Source organism: Chiloscyllium plagiosum, unplaced genomic scaffold, assembly GCF_037043375.1.
Source record: "Chiloscyllium plagiosum isolate Xiang-an unplaced genomic scaffold, Cpla_swu_hap1 HiC_scaffold_9, whole genome shotgun sequence".
NCBI classification, from domain to species: domain Eukaryota; kingdom Metazoa; phylum Chordata; class Chondrichthyes; order Orectolobiformes; family Hemiscylliidae; genus Chiloscyllium; species Chiloscyllium plagiosum.
The window spans coordinates 117,829,013-117,852,848 of record NW_028270147.1 but is presented as its reverse complement, the minus strand read 5'-3'; the positions used below and the strand labels follow the sequence as shown (position 1 = coordinate 117,852,848).

Here is a 23,836-nt window from a genome sequence, read left to right as displayed (position 1 = left end):
CCTTAAAAAATGTTTGATACATGCCATTTGGTCCTGTCTGCCTATAATCGTATTATGATTCGGAGATGCCGGTGTTGGACTGGGGTGTACAAAGTTAAAAATCACACAACACCAGGTTATAGTCCAACAGGTTTAATTGGAAGCACACTAGCTTTCGGAGCGACGCTCCTTCATCAGGTGATTGTCTGATGAAGGAGCATCGCTCCGAAAGCTAGTGTGCTTCCAATTAAACCAGTTGGACTATAACCTGGTGTTGTGTGATTTTTAACTTTAATCGTATTAGTTTGTCATTACCTTGTCCCTTGTGACAAAGACTGTTGCAGCATTTTTCCTCCCATGAATACCTTGCTTTTTGTTATCTTTGGGATGATAACGGTATTCTCCTCCATGAAAACTAATGTAAAATATTGGTTTAAATTATCTGCTGTTTTCTCTGTACACATTATCAATTCCCGAATCAGAACCTCCAAGGGTTCGAAGCTCACTTTAGCTACTCACTTTTTACATTCCTGTAGAAACTTTTGCCGTTCGTTTTTGTTTCTTGTCAATTTAATTTTATGATCAATTTTTTTCCTTTCTCGTCCTCCGCTGTTGTGTCGTTCTTTTCCTGTTGGTACTGTCCTTGACTGCCTTTGTTACCCACGGGTGGTTCACCTTTCTCTCAGAGTTCTCCTTTTTGCCTCAAATAAAATTTTGCTCAGCGTTATGAGAAAAGCCCATCATATCTCAGTGACCGAGCATGTGAATTTTTTTAACACTGGATGCTTCAATTTTAATGACGTTCTCATTGGTTTTTGCTGTTTCAAAGAAGAGCTGAGATCATCTGGAAAGGAGGTGGCAGCTGATTCAGTATTAGTTCCAGAATTAATTTGAATACTTGCAAAAAGAAATTATTTGCAATACTGTGAGAGCAGGGGTCTAGCCAAATAGCTATTCCAAAGAGGCGGCACACATGTGATGGGTTGAGTAGGGGCCTCTGATTTCAAAAGCATGATGTGATCCAAGTTGTCTTCTCATCTGTGCTGTGCTAATTCTTTCTGGTTTAGATGACAGGATTGGCATGTGCACAGGTCGCAGCAGGATCTCTGACTGCCACAAACCTACCTCATGGAACAGCTCCTGTGCCAGTGACAGTGCTGTTGGACCAACAGAGGCAGCAGCATTCAGACTTCATGAACCAACTTCGAACCAGAGCTGAACCTGACAGGTAAGGTTTTTCCACTGCCCCAACCTGATCAATAATATTTAGCTTCTTGGCTTAATAACCTGAGGTTTGTTGCTTGATGCGATGCACAGTTTTTGATGTTTTTCCTCTTATCTGTGATCAGGAGAGGCAGGGTCAATGCACTCAGTCTTTTAGGAAAAAAGGAGGTGGCTCAGTGGTCAACACTGCTGCCTCACAGCGCCAGGGACCCAGGTGACTCCAGCCTCAGATGACTGTCTGTGTGGAGTTTGCACATTCTCCCGTGTCTGCATGGGTTTCCTCTGAGTGCTCCGGTTTTCTCCCACAATCCCAAGATGTGCAGGTGAGGTAAATTGGCCGTGCTAAATTGCCCATAGTGTTCAGGGATGTGCAGGTTTGGTGCATTAGTCAGGGGTAAATGTTGAGTAATAGTGTTAAGAGATAGGTTTGGCTGGGATACTCTTCAGAGGGTTGGCGTGGATTTGTTGGGCCGAAGGGCCTGTTTCCACACTGTAGGAATTCTATTCTATTCTATGATCAGAGTAATTTTGGGGATCTAACAGGATCCTGGTATTCAGAGAGCACTCTGTTCGTTAAAATAGTATTGTGCACTCTTACCTTCTGCAGCAATTTGAGGTAGACTGCTCTGTACAATTTCTTCAAACACTTTGTTCTGGAACCAATCAGGGACTTGGTAATATGATTGATTAATGAGTTCAAAATTGAAGACCCTTTTGGTAAGATTCAATGCAGCAGAATAGAATTTAGCTTTAGGTGAAGGAATTTGGTTCTTTTACTAGTTTCTAAAGTTAAAGGCAGTCACAAGGGTATAAAGTAATAGTGAGCTAAATGGGAATGGGATGAGAGGTTAGAATGTTAAAGCAGAAGAACATATTCAGTTATTTCATAATTCGCAACAATGTACATTTATTTATAATAGAAATGCACGATGAAAAGATGGCAACAGCGGTGCATAGCTAAAGGAATTGTGGGTGACATCAAATTGAAAGAAAAGATATACAAAACTGCAAAGGTGGTGGTAGGCCAGAAAATTTGAGAATTTCAAACTATCGAAGGATGAACAAAAACTGCTGGAAGATACTTTGTCCCTTGTGATAGAGACTGTTATAACATCTTACCTCCCATTATATACTTTACTTATTTCCCATCTTTGGGATGGTAACAGTATCTTCTGGATTTGTAAGGTAATTGGGCAAATTATCCCACTAGTTACCCAGCCTAAAACAAAGTGCTCTTGTGATGCTGTGGTCATGTCTCCAACTTTGAGCCAGAGGCCTGGATAAGTCCCATCTGCTCCAGAAGTGTTGATTAGGAAAGAAACATGAGACAAACTTCAGTAATTGAATGTACAATCTTGATGGTCTCTGGAAGTTCCAAACTTGACTGTTTTGTATCCTCACCTGAGGCCTGATCTCAATTAATCTCATTTAAACTGAATTGCCTTTTCTTGTGTTGAATATAATTGAGGTTTGTCCTGTCTGCATGCTCCCTTGTGAAAAATCTGTTGCAACCTGTCAAAGAACAAGATTGTAAACTCAGATTCACTGATAGCCTGTTCAAGGGACAGTACATGCTGCAGTATTGATCCCATTTTCCATTGAACTGAGACAGGAGATGGTGAGCTTGCTGACATGTCGTTCACGGAAAAAACTGTTTTAATTTTAAAAAATGCCATGGCTGTGGTGGAATTGAATCCAGAGACTTAGCTGGAAGTAGCTGATCGTTGTTTCTTTCTTTGTTTCATCTCAGAAAGAATGAGTGCAATCCAACACCAGCTGGATCTGCAGAGAAATTGCCGGACAGTAAAATGCGTAACTCCACTTTGTTAGACAGTCTGTCTGAGTCATCCAGACTCAAATATCATGATCGGAGGTGGGCACTTTATGTTCGCTGTGGATGCTTTTACATAGTACAATATTAATCCATAACATATTTCTTGAGTACTGAAAACAACAAATACTGGAGATCACAGTGGGGAGGTGGTGGCCCAGTGGTATTATTGCTGGACTGTTAATCCAGTGATCCAGATAACATCCCAGAGAACTGGGTTCAAATTTTTCGAATTGAATTCAATAAATATCTGGAATTAAGAATCTACTGACCATGAATCCTTTGTCGACAGTTGGGAAAAACCCATCTGGTTCACTAAAATCATATAGGTCGGAAACTACCATCCTTGCCTAGTTTGGCCTACATGTGACTCCAGACACACAGCACTGAGGTTGACTCTGAACTGCCCTCTGGGCAGTTAGGGATGGGCAATAAATGCTGCCTAGTCAGTGACACCCTCATCCCATAAACATTTTTTTTTAAATCCATGGAGAGAGCAAGTTAACATTTTGAGTCTAGATGACTCCTCTTCAGAGCTCTGATAGAGTCATTTCGACTCAATGTTAGCTTGCTCAGTCTCCATGGATGCTGCCTGACCTGCTGTGAGCTCCAGCATTTGTTGTTTTCAGTATAGATTCCACCATCTGCGGTAATTTCCTTATATATTTCTTCTGTATTTTGTTTGTTAAATGCCCACTAAATTGCAGCTCCTACTCAGCACCTTACCTTACAGAGTACTGTGACCCTGGTGCCAAAAGCCTCCATTGATTTGTTCAATGACACCATACGTTGCGGCAATTGCAAAATGCCACTGTGGCTGAAAGGAATAGAATCAGAGTCATACGACATGGAAACGGACCCTTCCGTCCAACTCGTCCATGCCAACCAAATTTCCCAAACTAAACTAGTCCAATTCGCCTGCATTTGACCCATATTCCTCAACCTTTCTTATTCGTGTACCTCTCCAAATGCCTTTTAAATATTGTAACTGTACTTGCATCTACCACTTCCTCTGGCCGTTCATTCCATGTACGAGTCAACCTCTTTGTGAAAAAGTTGGCAACTGATAGTTTCACTGTTGCCTACGGTGAGTGAATCGCTAGGGATTATTGTTCATTCAGGACTACCCCTTGCTGAGCATGGCTCAGGGCCTCAAGAGATGCCAAAATGTGGCTTCAGCCTCCTTGTGGGTCACCACATGCTACTCAAGGCCTTGTGTTTGAGAAGCGCAGGTATTTATGGATGGGCGTGCTGTGGAAGGAAGGAGGCGGCATTAATTAATTAATTAATTTATGGAATGTGGGTGTCACTGGCTGTGCGAACATTTATTGGCTAATTCTAATGCCCTTGAGAAGGTGGTTGCGAGCTCCCTTTTTGAATCACTGCAGTCCGTGTGTTGTAGGGCCGACTGGTAGTGCTGTTGGGAAGGAGTTCCAGAATTTTGGCCCAATGACACTTAAGGACAGCTGAAAGATTTTCAACTCAAGATGGTAGTGGCTTGGAAGGGAACCTGTAGGTGGTGGTGTTCCCATGAATCTGCTTCCCTTGTCCTTCGAGATGGTATTGGTCATGGGTTTGGAAGATCCATATCGAAGTATTATGAATTTCTGCAGTGTATCTTGTTGATAGTACACACTGCTGCCCTGGGCATTAGTGGTGGAGGGAGTGAATGTGGCCCCAATCACGTAGTCTGCTTTTTCCAGATGCCGTCAAGCTTCTTCAGTGTTCTTGGAGCTGCACCCAAACCAAGCCAAGTAGCAAATAGTCTATTGCACTTCTGACTTGTGGCTTGTAGATGGTGGACAGGCTTCAGGGATTCGGGAGGTGGTTTATTTTTGCAGGATTCATTGCCTCTGACCTTCTCTTGTGGCCACAGTAGTTAGATGGCTAGTCCAGTTCAATTTCTAGTCAATAGTAACCCTCCAGAATGTTGATGGTGGGGAATTTGGTGATAAAATTTAGTCACTAGCAGTAAATGACACCGGGTTATAAAGAAAAGTTGAGCATGGGTTTATTTCTGGGGCTACAGAATGGAGATGTGTTACATACGTGTAGAACCATGAACAGATCACCCTTGGAGCACTGCAAACAATTCTGATCTTCATATTGTAATATGGATGTAGAGGCAGTAGGGAATATATTAAAAATATTTACTGGAATTATATCAAAATTGAATTTTAATCCATCAAGCAAGATTGGACAGTCTTATCTTGTTGAAAAAGAGTGACATGGTCGAGGCCATTAAAGTTATGTCGGGGTTTGATAGGGTTGACATAGAAAAGATATTTCTGCTTTTGAATGACACTATCCACTGGAGCTATGGATACAATAGTAGTCACTATTACATCCAACAGGGAATTAGCTAGGGAGGAGGTGGGGGGTGGAGCGGGGGGCGGTGGGGAAGGTCTTTACCCAGAAAGAGGTTTGACGTCAAACTTACATCACCAGGAATAATTGAAGCAAACAACAGATGAATTCAAGAAGAAGCTTGGAATACAAGTTATCGAAGAAAAATATGTTGATGGGTTTAGGTGGAGAGATACAGAAGGAGGCCTGTATAAATCACAAATACCGAGACTCTGTTTTTGTGTTCTAAACCTGTGCATGTGTGTTGATCTGTGACATTTCTATGGCAGCAGTGGCAGCAGTAAACAAGACAGCCCATCCTTACCATTCTTGGAGAAAAGCAGAACCTCCCACCATACAAAGGGAAACAGCTGTATTGAAGAGGTGGTTCAAACAGCAGCTGACAACTCGATCCGCAGTGACAGTCTGCCTTCATTACCTGGTGAGAAAGGCAAATTCTTTAACCAGAAATGATGTTTTGTCCTTCCACTGATCTCATGACTTAAATGGGGAATGGTGTCTCTTCAGTTAACTGATTCAAATCAACCAAATCAATTGTCACATAAGCACTCCTTCCATACCCAAAGGACATGTGGGTCAAATAGTAACATGCACTGATTTATTTCAAGTTCCCTTTATTCAGTCATGTGCTTAAGCTATTCAATCCAACTTTCTTGTGTTCCCCTTGGATCTGTGGTTGTGCATAAGGAAACTTCCACATGTCCCCTTAAACAATGTGTGATTCAACATAACAGTTGTGTTGAATCGATAATTGTAACCCAACTCTGCTCCTTGGGCAGATAACTAATCCAAGGATTCTAGCTCGGCCTTTAACTTCATGTTCAAGTTCTAAATCTTTCAGTGAGCAATGGAAAATAACAAAGAACAATGTCAATCATTTATTGTCTCTCCAGATTCTGTTTCTGTTGCCATTGAGTACTCCCTTAAGTCCGATGACTCAATGACTGAAGATGACACTGAAGAGAAATCCTTCCGTCCCCTTCTGCCATCAAAGAGCCATCGCTGCTTTAAAATGGGGAAGAAACGCAGCCAGCAGGATGATTCTGATGAAGACATACTGCAGGATCAATCGGCTTCAGTAGCTGTAAAAGTGAGTTCTCCCATGGGTTAGCCAAGGGTGAGTGGTGGTGCCAATTAGTGGGATCTCAGTGCTTGGAATAGTTGCTACTTTCCATGTTCTAGGTATCTTGCCATGAGATTCAGATGTAGAGGATGAGGAGCAGCTGGGGCAATGAGTGTAAGGCAAGTGTTGGGCAAGGGCTGTTTTTTTAAATGATAAGTACCACTCGCTAACAATGTGCCCACAGTTTATAAATCTTGAAGAGGAATTAATCTTTTACATTGTTAATCTTTGTGATCGAGTTACCATGCAGTGAAGACAGAGATTAATATTTACGGGGATTCCTTGCTCACCTAGTCAGGTAAACACAAGCTAAATTTGACTGAATTTACAACTTTCTACTGTCCATTAAAGGTGGTAACAAGATGCAAAAGACAAGTGGTGCTTGCAGAGGAATTTGATTTGAACAAGAGACATTTGTGCAGATAATAAGAGATATTCTAATTGGAAGGATATGGTTAGTGATATCTTGCATGGATCTATGTTGGAGCCCTAACTATTCAGTATTCACAATGAAAGGAAAACCACATTCAAAATTTGGGGCCACTCTACAGATTAGAGGCAATCTCGAGTGTAGGTAGATGGAAGCATAAAATCAGAAAGCAATCTTGATAGTTTAAATAAATGAAAAAGTTTGTGTCAGCAAGTGAGAGGTTGGATCAAACGAGGATATTTCTTGATTGTGAAAATTGAGAGACAGTGGAGTTTAAAGAAACTTGATGGGTGTGATCCAGCTGCATACAGTTCATGAAAATGTCACAAACAGGCTCAGAAATGTGATCAAGGGGCCAGTGGAATGTTGACATTTATGTCCAAAGAAGACTCGAAAACAAAGGATTAGAAGTCATGCTTCAGCAGTTCAAAACCTGGTCAGACTAAGCCGTTAGGGCTGGGCACCATGGCTTAAGAAGAGTATCACTCTTAGTGGAAGTGCAATGTAGACTTACTGCAGTGATACTTGGGTTCTGAGGCTTAATTTAAGAAGAGAGATTGAATAGATAAAATGTGAGAGTCAGAACATTGAGGTGTAATATTGTGGAACACTTTTGCACATGGAAATGGATGAAGTTTGAAACTCACTTCCACAAACAATGATTGATTTGAAATCAGTTACAAACTTTAAATCTGAGATTGGTAGATTTTTAACCAAAATGCTGAAGGATTATGGGACAAAGACAGGGATTTGTCATGATGTTGAAGATTACCATGATTTGGGTGAATGGTGGAATAGGCTCAAGAAGCTAAATAGCCTCCTCCTGGCGAATGTTGATGTAACCATGACACCCTTATTCTTTGTATGTGCAACTCCTATTCTGTTTTTGGTTATTTATCAGAACCTGGCAGCAAATTAGTAACTGGAGTCCTGACCAGAAAATTATCAGTATGAGGGACTTTGCCAGTCTTAATGTGTTTTACAGATGATGAAATGAGACAGTCAGCATTTACTCATCCTGATAAATATTGGGATATTTTGATGGGATCCCTTGTGATGCAGCATGATTGGCATGTCTCATGATACTCCAACTACTTTTAATTGTTGTTGTTGTCTGCACTCAGTCCTGAGTTTTTGTGGATTGTGGGGCAAGTTTTGCTTGGGTCAGGGGAAGCAGATCACCTCACTCTGTACTGTTTGTTCTCTTTCGCTATTCAGCATGATTTGAGCCTGCCCTTCTCTGGCGGACAAGACAGTTTCTCTCAATTCACCATGGCGATGGTGCGACAATACATGGAGGGGGAGGAGATGCGTGCACAGCACCAGGTATCACTCCTCAAGCTGAGAGAACAAGCCTTGAAGGAGAAGACCAAAGCAGAGCTGGCCTGGTTGGAGCACCAGAAAAAGTGAGTAGCTGACCTATGCAGTGATGTTAAGCTGAATAGCCTTTCAAAAATGCAATGTAAGAATGTGCAGATACTTCTAGTAATCCTTTCCGGAGAAGGGAGAAAGCTGGTGTCTTTTCTCATTGCAGTGAGGCTGTTGTGCAGAATCTAGGGATTCACGACATCTTTCCCCTTTTCACTGTTTGGATTGAGTAGAATAAAGGCAATTTTGATTTTTTTTTTCAAATTTTTAAGTTTGTTCTTTGAATTTGGGATGTTTCCGGTAATGCTGGTATTTATGTACTATCCCTCATTCTCGAAATGGTCATGGTGGTGAGCTGCCTTGAGCCACTGCAGTCTGCTTGGTCAATATAAACATATCAACTCGCAAGTGCTGTTAGGTTTGGAGTTCAGGGCTCTGGAATAGATTGATGCAAGACTGTTGTCCTAATCCACGGGTCAGGATTTTAAACAAATTATTTCAATGGATTTCTTCGCTGCTGGTAAGGCCAGTATTGTTAGTATTGTTGTCCATCCTTCATTGCACTTGGGAAGGTGATAGTGAGCCATTTCCTCAAACATCTGCAGTTCACCTTCGACAGGGACAACCACAATGCTGACAGGAAAGGAGTACCTGGGATTTTGATCCTATAGCAGTGAAGGAATGGTATATTGCTAAGTCAGGATGTTGTGTGGCTTGGAGAGGAATTTACAAGTAATGGTGTTACCATGTTATCTACTGTCTGTGTCATTTTAGGTGGTAGACGTTGCAGGCTTTGAAGATGCTGTTAAAAGAATTGAGTGAGTTCCTGCAGTGCATCATATAGTGCACATAGCTATCACTGTTTATTGGTGAAGGGCGTGAATGTATAGATTGGTGAATATGATGCTGATCAAGCAGGTTGCTACATTCTATTTGATGTTATGTTTCTTGGGCATGTACTGGGGAGACAGGAAGTAAGTTACTTAGTGAAGAATTTTCAGCTTCTGACCTGGTTTTGTTGACACAGTATTGTTTAGCTGATCAGGTTCAGTTTCAGGTCGAGGGTAACTCTAATGTGAATTGTGAGGGAAGCAGTGATGATAATACCACTTCATATCAAAAGGATTGCAAGAGATGGTCAATGCTTGGTAGGTATGGTGTGCATGCCATCCATACTGCCGTAACACTGTAGTCACATATGCCATACTAGCTGTGGGCAGAAGATTTCCTTCTTCAAAGTCCCTCCATGAATTAGTTGGGTTTTTATGGCTGCTCAACATCTTTGTGGACACTTTTACTGACACCAACCTTTTATTTCCAGAGTAACTTTTAAAATACCCTTTTTAATTTTGTGAGCATAAACAATATCTTGTGGAGATAAATTTTCCCCAATTCGAGTATGACGAGCATGGAGGGCATTAAAGTTATAAAATATTAAGAAGAATTTGCTGTTTAACAAAATCTTAAACCCTGATCATTCTCTTTCTGGTTTCGTTGCTAATTCACCAGTGGTGAAACTGTGTGGTCTACTTGGGCAGATTTATCCAAGTTTGTCTGTAAATTCGAGCATTATTATACCATGTGTTGGGAGCCGTGGTTTACTAAAGAAGTTGAATCTCTTGTCAAGACGAAGAAAGGACTTATGTTACAATGAGATGTGAAGTTCAGTTATGGCACTTGAGAGTTACAAGTTAGCAAGGAAAGACCTAAGGAGAGAGCTAAGAAGAGCCAGGAGGGGACATGAGAAATCACTGGCAGATAGGATCAAGGAAAACCATAAAGCTTTCCATAAGTATATCAGGAAGAGAAGAATAATGAGAAAGATCAGGGCCAATCAAGGATAGTTGTGGGAAGTTGTGCATGGAGTCCGAGGAGGTGGGGAAGCACTAAATGGATATATTTTTTAGTATTCACACTGGAAAAAGACAGTGTTGTCAAGGAGAATACTGCAATGCAGGCTACTAGACTAGACGGGATTGATTTTAACAAGGAGGTGTTAGCTATTCGGGAAAGTGTGAAAACAGATAAATCCCCTGGGCTGGATGGGATTAATCCGAGGATTCTCTGGGAAGCCAGGGAGGAGATTGCAGAACCTTGAGCTTTGGTCTTTATGTTGTCATTGTCTACAGGAATAGTGCCAGAAGACTGGAGGATAACAAATGTCGTCCCCCTTTTCAAGAAGGGGAATACAAACAACCCTAGTATTATAGATGAGTAAACCTTATTCGGTTGTGGGTAAAATGTTGGAAAAGTTTAAAAGAGATAGGATTTATAATCATCTAGAAAGGAATAAATTGATTAGGGATAGTCAACACAGTTTTGTGAAAGGTAGGTCATGTCTCACACACCTTATTGAGTTCCTTTGAGAAAGTGACCAAACAGATAGATGAGGGTAAAGCAATTGATGTGGTGTATATGGATTTCAGTCAGGCATTTGATAAATTTCCCATTGTAGGCTATTGCACAAAATACAGAGGCATGAGATTGAGGGTGATTTAGCTGTTTGGATCAGAAATTGGCTAGCTGAAAGAAGACAGAGTGTGGTAGCTGATGGGAAATGTTCATCCTGGAGCTCAATAACGAGTAATGTACCGCAAGGATCTGTTTTGGGTGCACTGCTGTTTGTCAGTTTTGTAAATGACCCAGATAAGGGCATAGAAGAATGGATGAGTAGATTTGTAGATGAAACGAAGGTCAGTGGAGTTGTGTATAGTGCTGAAGGGTGTTGCAGGTTACAGAGGGATATAGATAAGCTGCAGAGCTGGGCTGAGAGGTGGCAAATGAAGTTTAATGCAGAAAAGTGTGAAGCGATTCAGTTAAGAAGGAGCAACAGGAATAAGAAGTACTGGGCTAATGGTAAGGTCCTTGGTAGTGTAGATGAGCAGAGAGATCTCAGTGTCCATGTATAGATCTCTGAAAGTTGCCACCCAGGTTGATAGGGTTGTTAGGAAGGCATATGGTGTGTTAGCTTTTATTGGTAGGGGGATTGAGTTTCAGAACCACAAGATCATATTGCAGCTGTACAAAACTCTGGTGCGGCCACACTTGGAGTATTGTGTACAGTTCTGGTCACTGCATTATAGAAAGGATGTGGAAGCTTTGGAAAGGGTGCAGAAGAGATTTACAAGGATGTTAGCTGGTATGGAGGGAAGGTCTTATGAGGAAAGGCTGAGGGACTTACGGCAGTTTTCATGAGAGAGAAGAAGGTTGAGAGGTGATTTAATTGAGACATATAAGATAATCAGAGGGTTAGATATAGTGGACAGAGAGAGCCTTTTTCCCCAGATGGTGATGGCTAGCACAAGGGGACATAGCTTTAAATTGCGGGGGTGATAGATATAGGACAGATGTTAGAGGTAATTTCTTTAGTCAGAGTGGTAGGGGTGTGGAACGCACTGCCTGCAACAGTAGTGGACTCATCAACTTTAAAGGCAATTAAATGGTCATTGGATAAACATATGCATGATAATGGAATCATGTAGGATAGATAGGCTTCAGATTGGTTCTACAGGCCGGCACAACATTGAGGGCCAAAGAGCCTGTAGTGTGCTGTAATGTTCTATGTTCTATGTTCATGTGACTTTGCCATGTTCTCTAACCAGATGCCTTCGAGACAAGGGAGAAGATGATAAGATGCCATCCATCCGTAGGAGACAACGTGGGCTTCTGCTCAGGTTGCAGCAGGAACAGGTATGACCCACTGAATGCCAGGGAAAATGTCGGGCTATCCACTAATACTTCATGAATGAGCATATTTCCCCAAGGTTCCAATGGTTGCAAATCTTTTTTTCTTGGTGATATAGTTTTTCCTTGAAATGCCAACAACAAATGCTGCTGAATATAATGTATATGCTCGGCCTAGGGACAGATTTCCATGCCATGGTGTTTCTCAATGCAGTTCTCCTACTGGCAATGCTTTGCTATGATTATCCTCAATAATGCACATTAAGGGGAGAATTAATAATCAAACCTTGAGAAGAATGATTGTACAATGAGGCTACAATACTTTTAATGCTGCTTGTTGTATTTTGAATTTGTTGATTTCCCCCCCCCCCTTATCCCTCCATGTGAAAGAAATTAGCTGCCTGCTGTTATTGCAATGGATGAGTTCTCACACATACAAATGAACAGATTCCAGCTCTCGTTGGTTGTCAAGTACCCTTGATTTGTCTTTAACTTATGACATTAATTGAAAGGATGCATCATTTATTGCCATTTAAATGTTTTATTTTTCACCCTTGCTTTCCCCTTGCCCTTGTACTTTTTTTTAAAACTGCTTACAAGGCATGGCATTGCTGATTAGGAGATCACTTAGTTTGGATTCCTAATTGCGTTGGAAAAGCTGGTGAGCTGCTGCCATGATCCTGGTTAAAACATTGTCCTGTCTCTTTGTTGCATCTTACTTTGTCCTAAAGCCATCTTTATGGTTTTCACTTTGTCCTGTTTTCTTCATGAATTGTACATTTGAAGTTTGAGACAGAGATTGCAAGCCAAGCCAAATTACGTCACTACCATGAGTTGGAACACAGTGAAATTGAGATATTAACTAACGCTCAAAATTGCTCAATTGTTCTGACCTTGACTTTAGCAATAACAGATCTTGGACAACAAGGTTAGAACTTAAACAAAAACATGCAACTTTAACAGAATGCAGATGAATTACAAGGAAACGAAATTAATATGTACAATGTAAGCTCAATCTGCTTTGAACATTTACCCTACTTACATGGAACATTACAGTGCAGTACAGGCCCTTTAGCCCTCGATGTCACGCCAACCTGTGAAACCAAACTAAAGCCCATCTAACCTACTCTATTCCATTATCATCCATATGTTTATCCAATGACCATTTAAATGCCCTTAAAGTTGGTGAGTCCACTACTATTGCAGGCAGTGTGTTCCACAGCCCTACCACGCTGAGTAAAGAATCTACATCTGACATCTGTCCTCCATCACCCCTCAATTTACAGCTACGTCCCCTCGTGCTATCCTTCTGCACTCCACCGACTTTAATGTCATCCACAAATTTACTAACGCATCCTTCTCTGCCCTCATCTAGGAGATTTATAAAAATGAGAAGCAGCAGTGGTCCCAAAACTGATCCTTGCAGTAAACCTCTGGTAACTGAACTCCAGGATGAACATTTCCCATCAACCACCAAGTCTGTCATCTGACAGCTAGCCAATTTCTGATCCAAACCGCTAAATCACCCGCAGTCACATGCCTCTGTCTTTTGTGCAATAGCCCACCTTGGGGAACCTTAGCAAACACTTTACTGAAATTCATAAACACCACATCAACCCTTTTCCACCTGTTTGGTCACCTTCTCAAAGGTTTGTGAAGCATGACCTACCCTTCAGAAAACAGTGTTGATTATCCCTAATCAAGTTATTCCTTTCTAGATTATTATAAATGCTATCTCTTGTAACCCTTTCCAAAACTTTGCCCACAACTTGGCTTCCGCAGATTTCTAGAGATTTAACTTATTTTTTTACAGTCTGAGAATTGTTTCTCAGAACTTTCAACAAATCAATCACTGGAAAATAACTAAAGAGAGCAACCAAGAACAGCCAGTCCAGAAGAAGTCCAAACCAAACCTGTCTCCTGCCCAAAACCCAGTCAGAGCCAATTCATTTTGTTTTCCGCCTCTTTTCAACATTCGCTGTTAGCAGTCCTTCCTAGATTGTTCAACTTAACATCCAAATTGTCTCTGAGCACAGCAGCACCCTGGTGCTGAAATATCTGGAGTGTTCTTAGACCAGTAATTAATCTGCATCGTCTTCCCAGGCCAGCAGACATCTATCTTTGAGCTCCCCTTTTTATGTTTTAAAACAAGTTGCTTTTCAAAGTGCAATTCTCAACTTCAGCTCACAGTTCCAAACCAAAACTGAGAAAAATATAGTGATGGTCTCAACAAGTTGCTGATTTTTGTTGGCATAGGTTTTGCCAATCACGCAGTGTCAGGCAGTGTCACGCAGAATTGGAATGTTATGTTATTGCTGTTGGACCCACTACAGATTTGCCAGATTCTGTATTCACTCAACCCAGGCACACTTTCCAACTTGCCCAGCAGCAAGAGCTAATACGCAATTCTTGAAAGCGGAAATCTGCCTGTTCATCATCTTTCTCTTCTGCAAAGTACTTGTCTACTGAGGACACTTTTCAGGTTTGAGAACTCAGGTTAACTCACCACAGACCTGGAAGCAACCTCCTGAAATAAAATCAGAAATGCTGACTCAAAGTAAGGCATCAGCTGTTGAAAAAGAACGTGAGTAACTCTTTCATGATAATTTTCCACCTGGAGTACTTGACTGTCTGAGTTCGTGTTGACAATACATTTTGTCGAAAAAACCCACAAAGTTTTCATCAAGAACAAGCATTATAAGTTGTAAACGTTGCACAGTGCTACCTGGAAACTGTGCAACTTAGAACTTAATGGGTTATGGAGTTGTGTGCCCTGACTTCATTTTTGTCTGTACTCTGTCGTCAAAATAAATTTATTGACGATGTAAAGACGGGTTTGGTTGGTCTCTAACATGGTAATACATTGTATACAATTTCATCACAGGCTGAAATCAGGCATCTTCAAGAAGCCAACAAAGCTGCTCACAGGGCGAGGCAGCTGATTCTGAAACAGCAGGAGGAGGTTCAACATATGCTCCAAACCACCACCAAAATTCAGGAGAGACTCAAATCCACTGGGGAGAGCAAGTTGGTTAGTATCCCACCATTTGCAAACTCCTGAACTGTTCAATGCAAGGTTACTATTAAAGTAAGGAATTACTTACTCAGCAGCATGAATGATGGGTGATCACTTTCAATCCAAGCTTGCTATCAGCCAGGTTTCTGGTCTATATTATCATTACAATATAAATAAAACTTTTAATATTTTACAGAAAAGATGTAAGAATGGTTTGTCTGCCACTGAGAAACATCAACTTAAGCCTCGGTACTTTTATTAAGTTGATAACATGTTCACATGTTCCCTTGTGTCAAGGCCAAATCTCTGCAACCTAAAGCTGTATATGCAGGAATACCTGCTGCTGCCGAGAATACCATCCTTTGTATTCATCGATATCGTGTTTTGTTCTGCATTCTGTAGAAGTGACAACACAAGAAATGGAGCTTTGAGCCCAATGTATCTGTGCTTCTGTTCTTTCGCTCCCTGCAATCTGGTTCCGACCTGTTATCAACATATCCTACAAAGCTGTCAAAACATTTTTGCACTTGATCGTGTGCATAGGAATGGGACTAGGTTGTTGAACCGCTCATGTGTTTGCACTTACTTCTATTATAATTGATTTACACCTCCCTCCCTTAATCTGTTTCCCTGAATAAACGTTCCCAAGAAACAAAAAAATCAGACTCACTTTTAAAATGTTCAATTAATTCAAAGCTCAGTTAATTCAAAACTAATGAAACGCTCTGCCTGCCTGAAAGGAAATGATGTTGCTTAGTTGCAGAAACCTGTCTTTGAATCTCATCTGTGTTTCACTGCTACGAATTCTGGAGCTGTTTCCTTTTAACTTTCCATGCGTCCATCTTGGTATCTCTCAGGTTCCAACTCGACAGGAGCAGCGGGATGCAGAACAACCAGGAGTGGAGAATGTTCCCAAAATGAGCCCCGCTTCCAGTCCCCTACAAACAGATACGGAGACGTGGAGTCCCTCCTCTGTTTCAACTTCAGGCAGTGAGACCAGCAGCATCACGCAAAAACTGAAGAAGATGCGCAGTCATATGGATGAAAAGTAATATCTCTTATGGCTCCTTATAAGGCATATTGCTGTGAAAGGCTGGCAAGCCTAAGCATCTCATTTGTCAGCTGGTGATGTTATAGAGAGGGTGAGAAAGAGAGAGACAGAGTGGTTCTGAGCAGAGAAAAATATATGAAGTCCATTTAACTCTGTTTTTCAAAGACAGTGTGTTTGCTGCATATGGTGCTTCTAATTATCCCCCCTGAGGTATTGTCATGTTTGACCCTGTGACTGGGGCAGCAAAACATCAATATGGCCTCACTGCTACTGCTCTCCAAGTAGTGGAGTTTTTTTCTTACCCTCATCTTCTTTACTTACACCCATTGCCCTGGTGTAACAGTCTCAGAATGGGATTGCAATGTGAAAACTTTCACTAGTGCAAAGCTTGCTTTGTCTTTCAGTGGAGTGTGTTGGGAAACTGGAGGTACATGCAAATGTTGCAGGAATTGTTTTTCCTGGTGGAATTATCAGCTTGACATCATTGTGTAAGCTTTTTTATCCTATGAAGGCAATTGAGTACACTACAGAGGATGCAAACAGGTCTTACTAGGGCAGTACAATGGCTCAATGGCGAGCCTGCTGCCTTACAGTGCCAGGAACCCGGGTTTGATTCTAACTTCAGGTGACTGTGTGGAGTTGGCACATTCTCCCCGTGTCTGCATGGGTTTCCTCCCGCGGTCCACAAATATACATGTCAGGTGGATTGGCCATGCTAAATTGCCCATAGTGCCTAGTGATATGCAGGCTAGGTGAATTAGCCATGGGAAATGCAGAGTTACACTGATAGCGTAGGGGAGTGAGCCTGGGTGGGATGCTGTTCGAAGGGTCATTATGGACCCAATGTGCTAAATGGCCTGTTTCCACACTGAGGGATTCTATGATTTGTTCCAATCAGTTCACATCAGTGTTACTGCTCCACTTGAGACTCCTGTCACCTTTGCTCATCTATTACCCTGACCCTCTATTCCTTTCTCCCTCTAATCTTGTCTATCTTCCCCTTAAACACCCGTATGATATTTGATTCAACCACTCCCTGTGCAGTCTTCATTGTTGTAATCCAATTCTGCAGAACTTCCATATTTCCCTGATGGATTTCTTGGTGACTACTTTGTGGCCTCAAGGTATGTTCTTCCCTGTGAAAGGAAACATTCTGTCTGTATCCAGTCTGCTGAACCCTCTCAACATTTTAAAGACCTCTATTATGTCCCTGTTTGGCCTTCTTTCAGAGAAAAGAGATGTAGCCTGTCAACCCTTTCCTGACATGTGAACCCACACATTTCTGTGACCAACCTTGTCAATCTTGTCTGTGTCCCCACTTCAGTTTCTTCTTTTTCTATTTATAGTATGATGATCAGCCTGCACACAGTATCCAATTGTGGTTTAAGCAAGGTTTGATTCAGGTTTAGCATATTTAATAAATAATTAGATCGGGATGATGTACTAGACTACTGATGTTTTTTTCTGATCTAATTAATTTAAATAAATGTGAGGTACTGCATTTTGGTGAGGCAAATCAGGGCAGGACTTAATGGGAAGGTTCTGGGCAGTGTTGCTGAACAAGGAGACCTTGGGGTGCAGGTTCCTAGTTCCTTGAAGACGGAGTTTCAGTCAGACAGGGTCATGAAGAAACCGTTTGGTGTGCTTGCCTTTATTGGTCAGTGCATTGAGTATAACAGTTGGCATGTCCTGTTATGATTGTACAGGAGGCCACTTTTGGAATAATGCATTCAGTGCTGGTGTGTTGTGAAACTTGAAAGGATTCAGAAAAGATTTACAAGGATGTTGCTAGGGTTGAAGGTTTGAGCTATAGGGAGAGGCTGAAGGGTAACCTTAAAAGTTTTTAAAATAATGAGAGGCTTGGATAGGGTGAATATCCGTGATCTTTTTCCCAGGATAGTGGAGTCGAAAACTAGAGAGCATAGGTAAGAAAGGAAAAATTTTAAAGTTACCTAAGGGGCAACTTTTTCACACATGTATGGAATGAACTGCCAGAGTTGGTGGTGCGGGCAGCAATAATTACAACATTAAGCAAGGGTTTGTAAGCTGTGGTTGGGCTGTTAGGAAGGCAGTGCTTGACATTCTCCCACTATCTAAGTCAGAAAGAGAAATGGAGCTGGGGTTGGCTTTGATGAGCTCTGTTGCCATTTGAAGTTAATGAATCCGAGCAGAAGGGGTTGTGTTGAGGCCGAGGTGTAGGGAAGTTGGCTACAAATGTTTTGATGGAATATTTGTAATTTCTCCTTAATAATGTAAGGTTTTCTTGAGTATCTAAAGATAAAGCAATTTTGGGATGATACTCAGCTGTTTTGTTTTTCTTGTTTTGCTCCTTTTGTTGTAAACATTGCTCTCCTGTCACCACTACTTCTCTGTCTTTACGTCTCATCACTGGGCTTCTCTCAGTGTCTGTTTTCCCAACGTACATCCCAAATTCCAGCTGTACATCAGCAACCAGCTGGTCAGGTACTGTGCAACTTCTGCTTCTCACTGATCGAGCATGCTCTGTTTCATCACATGCATGTGGATGATGTGGGGAACGGTGGAGGGTCAAGGGAAAGGAATTGTGTAGAGAAATGTGCATCCCTTTGGCTTAGTTGTGGCTTCACATAGATGCAGCAAGCTGCTAGTTGGCAATATACTGCAGACTTTATAATTAATCTGGAACGTGCTTTTAAAGGGGTGTTACTGTGAAAGCAACAAGTTGAAGTTACACAAACAATCTTGAGCTGCTCATGCTAACAGGATACAATAACCTGTTAAACGTTGAATTGGACTTTCGCAAATAGTCTGGCAGAGTTAGCAGCCCACTAATATTGATAAATGTAGCTTTAAGAAATCTGATATTTGAAATGTAAGCTTGAACTTTCAGATGGCAGTGCCTCTTTAAGACTGCAAATGTGTCTTTGGTGAACATATGAGGTTGTCTTATGGATGTGAAAACTTGATTGGCATGTAACCATCACAGTCGACATGAGTATCTCCAACTACATGCAGCCACTTTTGTTAAAATGCCAGTCAGTTTAATAGTGCTGTCAGATCTCAAATCTTTGTTTAAAATTGAAAGTACCAATAAGAAATAATATTCAGTGCTCAGGGCTGCATTTAGTAGCAACTGGACAAACTCAGGAGCATTTTGGATGAGTTTAGCAGTGGCAGGAATTCTGTATTGATTTCTAATTTGAATTTAATCTTGCTTCAGAGCTACTTTATTTCCCCTTTTTTATTTTGTTTTAAACTGCATTCAAAATTAAGTTTGTTACTTTAATACTTTTCTGCAGCCCCTTCGTGGACTCCCACAGAAAAGATAATCACATCTCCCTCTTTTTGCTTTGGATCAGTGTTTTTGCAAGTTGACTGTTGGTATTTCTACCGTACAGGATCTGTTATGGGGTTAATATACCATCTTCTTCCTGTTCAGTTTTCAAGAGAAAAGGGCTTGGCATTGATGGCAGGGTAACCTACCTGGGATCTTAACTGGATCAGCCACATAAATACTCTGGCTGCAAGAGCAGCTCAACAGCTGGGTGTTCTGCGATGATTAACTGACCAAAGCCTGAGAGGCACTTTTTGGGAGAGTGATGGAATACTCTCCATGTGCTTGCATGAGTACTGCTCCAATAGCAAGGAAAATGCTTGACATTGTCCTGAACAAAGCAGCCCACTTGGTTGACACTCCACCCATTGATTTCCTCCTCAATGGCACACATTTGCAGCAGTGTGTACCAGATATGAGATGCACTACAGCAACTAACCAAGGCTCTTTTTACAGCACCGTCCAAACCCATGATCTGTGCCATCTAAAGACAATGGTAGCTACTGCTCCCTTACTAATGCTACCACCTCCCAAATCCCTTCCAAGCTGCATAACATTTTGAATTGGAATTACATCACTAAACCTGGAACACATCCTGACAGCACTGTGGGTGTACTTCAAGAGGGCAGCATACCACCACTGAAGGGCAATTGGGAATGAGAACAAATGCTGGTTTCATTGGCACTACTCTTATTCCTTGAAACTATCTTCAATGAAAGCAAGTAACACAAATATACCCCTTGGTACAGTGCAGCTGTGTACACAATCTGCAGAGACTATGCTATAAACTTTTCCTGTTCTAAATAGTATTTTCGTTAGAACGCTGCATCTAACTGAATATTTATTCATTAAATAATCATGAGAGAGGAAAAGGTTTTGTCATTTTGCAGCAATGGAATAGTATTTTGTGATAATCCAGTTTAATTGAAGATCTCTTTGTCTTATACAATGTGATGTGAATGTTTAGATTACATGTCGGCTGTACTACATTTCTGAAAGAAATTCACCCAGAATTAGTGAAATCATTGAAAGATATTGCAGAATTTGAAGTGTGAATTATGTTCGTTGTGTGAATGTTGTAATATTGGAAAGCTAATATAAACTAGCACGTTCTCCCAGGGTGAATTAAATACCACTGGAACTTTGTAATAATTATGCTTGTGTAAACCTTTAAAGAGGCTGTAAAAAAGAATAAGCTTTTTCTTTTGTGATCCAGATAAGCAATTAACATGTTTTAGAAGTATTTGTATATTTTTGCTGTTAGTAACATGAAAAGCAAGATAATAATAAGCCCCTTGAGCCTGCTCTGTCATTCAGTATGATCATGACTGATCCTCCAACTCCATACCCTAGTCCCAATTTCTCCCCATACCATTTGATCTCTTTAGCCCTAAGAACTATATCTAACCCTTGAAAATATTCAATGTTTTGTCCTGAAATACATTTTGTGGCAGAGACTTTTGTTGGTTCAACACTGTATGAAGAAACTTCTCCTTATCTCAGTTCTGAATAGCCTAACCTATATCCTTTAGACTATGACCACTGGTTCTAGCCTACCCCACCATGAAGGCCAACATACCATTTGCCTTCACCACCTGCTGCACCTGCATGCTTACTCTCAGTGACTGGTGTACAAAGACACCCTTTGTGTAACTCTTCCTTTCCTAATCTATTCAGATAATCTCGCTGTCTGTTTTTGCAACCAAAATCTCACATTTCTCAAAATTTCTCCAGCACTTTGTTTCTTTGGTTCAGATGTTCAGCATCTGCAGTTCTTTGTTTTGTTACAGATGCTAATAATTTGACTTGGGGAGCGAGAGGCAGCAACTGTGATAAATTAAGATAAAAATCCCCACTGTGGCAAAAAGACACATAATTCTTTACACTTTGCAAAACACTGTACTGTAAATAGGAAATGCAATTGAGCTAAATGCAAGAAGGCTTAGCATCTGACTTGTCTCAAACCTCTATCTAAACTTGTGAGGACCAGGCTATCAGAATTTTGTTTGCTCGCTTCCTTTGAGATCACAGTTCACTAATGTCCCAGTATCAATCCCTGGTTACCAATTGCAGTGGGGTGGGGAAATCTGTGTCAGACTGAAGTTTTTTTTAAGAGCAGCATTGCACATTGATGTTGATGGTTTTGACTAATATTGCATCAGCAAACTTGGAGGAAATCCTTTTGAATGTGTTGATTAACTGCTCTGAGTCTATTTACATGCAGTAGTGCTGCAATGTTCTAGGATGTGTGAGGTGTACAAGGAGACCTTGCCCTGAATTTTGTTTGTGTTGTGAAACTATAACCCAAACAGTGTTGAATTTAAAAAGTAATAATTATACATTTTGAGCTGCAGGTTAATGTCCGATTTTAGAAATGAATATCGGCAGCTAGCTGACACTTCCTTTCTCTCTCCCCCCCGTCCTGCTTGCATGTCCATCAGGTTCCTCACTGAACGGGAGCAGAAGCTGATGCATCGGCGACGGCATGCAGAGGAGCTGCTGGAGTGGAAGCGGCGGCTCGATGCTGAGGAAGCTGCCATCCAGCAATTGGAAAATCAGGCTCTGGCTGCTTGGGACAAGGAGCTCATGGGAAAGAGAGAGGCAAGGAAGAAGATTCCCAAATCGAAAGGTAATGTTAGCCTCTGTTTCTTGTTTGTTTGTTTTCTCTTCGAGACAGTAATGCATTTACTGTAGTTCTGACTACTTTCAAGTGCACTTTGGTATCGCTGATTGTCATGGCATGTGTGAGGTGATGTATTGATGTATAAATGTCATCAGTCTGGATTAATGCAGAAGAAGCAAGGTGTAAACCTGACCTTTTATTTTGCCTGTCTCATTCATTCAAGGAAATCACGTTTTCCAACCATCTGCCGTGATCCATTTAATCAGCATAGCTCAGATGTTGGAATTATCATCTTTCTCAATGGTACCTTGACACAACAGCCCAGTGTAGTTTCCCACTCACCCTCTCGAGGGAGGCTGAAGTTTCAGATTTTAATTCCTTTCACTGCTGGTGGTTGCATATCACTTGCAGATTTGAGAAGCAGCAAAAGTTGTAATCAGTGAGAGAGCTTGGACGTTGTTTACACAAGACTATGTGGCCACTTTGTTAACACGGAAGAATCTAGTTTTCTTTGCAAGTTCCACCATCTTGCATAGTGGGATGATGACATGAATTCTGTCACAGGAGGTTTTCCCTCTCGTTTGGCTTATTACTGTATTGTCACTGTAATTGAGGCTGACAGCCCAGAGTTAAGTCAGCATCGGTGTGGTAGATTGTCTGTTAACATCTCGTTCTGTCAGTTTCCTTTGGAATCTCTGAAGTTGAACAGTAAGAGCTGAATGCCTGTGCAAGTTCGATTTCATTGGTCTGTAACTTCAGTCATGTTGCACCTGTCTAAATTGGAGAAAGAATGTCACCAGCTTTTCAGAAAAAATCGCACACCACTGAAGTATTCAACAAAGGAAAGTCAACTCCAACAGGTTTGCCTGTTTCTGACTCTCCAGCTGTGCCCCTTTGCCACTCCAGCCTCTCATTTGCTATCCTCAGCTGGTCCACACCCTTTATATCTCAGCAGCATATTCCAGCATTGAGTAAACCCAGCATTTACTAATCACAAACCTGTCTCTGGAAAGTTACATGCCTCCTGCCTCATCATCCACAACTCTCACCCAGAGACTTGACCATTCCATCCTCTTCTGGTCAGATTTCTGTCCTTATACTCCATGAATGTGAGCACTTCCAAACGTCCGGAAAGAGCGCTTATTCTGAAAATTATCAGACTGTCCTTAATTGACCTTTGCCTCCCAATTTTTCAACATCTCCAATCTAATTTGCACATTTAAGAAAACCCTTCATGATGAATCCCTGTCTCTCTTTGTGACTTTTAGTCTAACATCATCCTTCAACCTCTTGTGGTCTTCATTTCCCTTCCAGAGTTAACCTAAATCATGGCCATGTATAGTAGCCCAATGGCCGAATTCATTTCCAAATCCCATTCCTCTCCTGACCTTCAAATGCACATCTTTTGCAAGCTTTTAGTCTCCAGCTTCTCATTTTGGCTTTTTCCTCAATATGGTTCTAACCATGCTCACCGTTACTGACTGCCCACATAGTTCTGCTGTGTGATCGGCCGGTATGTACGGTGGGACTGCAGGTCTGAGGAATTGATGTGTTTGGTGACACTGTGGCCCCCAAGTGGTCAGCGTGTCCATTGCGTGAGGCTTTGTCAGTGGTACAGCAGGTTTGATTAAAGTTGTTGAACAGGTTGTGAGAAGTGTCGCCAAGAGTTATGCAGGTTTGCATATATCTCTTATCCGCTAATGTTAGTGTCCAAGTTGAATTTGATTGTAACGAGACCTGTTAACATCCATTGGGTGGATCTTCAACAGAAACTACGTCAGACCAGAAAAATCCAAGGGGAAATTAACTTTGCTTTTGCTGAAGATG

At 41.4% G+C, this 23,836-nt stretch overlaps 1 pseudogene; it reads left to right on the top strand.

Annotated features, from left to right (window-relative positions):
• Nucleotides 1-23,836, top strand: part of LOC148149271 (centrosome-associated protein 350-like) — a 1,440,514-nt pseudogene that overhangs the window by 5,498 nt on the left and 1,411,180 nt on the right.